The sequence below is a fragment of the Lagopus leucura genome, unplaced genomic scaffold, assembly GCF_019238085.1.
Source record: "Lagopus leucura isolate 7727_CA_CO unplaced genomic scaffold, USGS_WTPT01 Super-Scaffold_100002, whole genome shotgun sequence".
Taxonomy (NCBI): domain Eukaryota; kingdom Metazoa; phylum Chordata; class Aves; order Galliformes; family Phasianidae; genus Lagopus; species Lagopus leucura.
In genome coordinates, this window is record NW_024962263.1 from 57,382,007 (window position 1) to 57,382,442 (window position 436).

Here is a 436-nt window from a genome sequence, read left to right on the forward strand (position 1 = left end):
CTGTCATAAAAGCACACCTACAAACCGAATGCACAAACAAACTTCATACCTACTGGTATAGAACCATTAATATCCGAAGGGTGTAGTCTTTTATTAAATAGATGTGCAGCAATGCAAATGCAAACAGATGTTAATGCAGAAAAACAAACTCTGCATTCATGGCTATAGAACAGAGGACTTTTTAAACACATTTGGTACTGTAACATTCTAGACAGCAATATGAGTAGTATTACATATTTAAAGCAATACATGCCCTGAAAAGCCTGTATTTTCAATCTGTGCGTGTAAACCTGAATCAAAAATAAACTAGTTATATTAAAAAACATGAGACACCTAGTCTGCCAACAAGCTTCTTTTTCTTTTTCTTTTTCTTTTTCTTTTTCTTTTTCTTTTTCTTTTTCTTTTTCTTTTTCTTTTTCTTTTTCTTTTTCTTTTT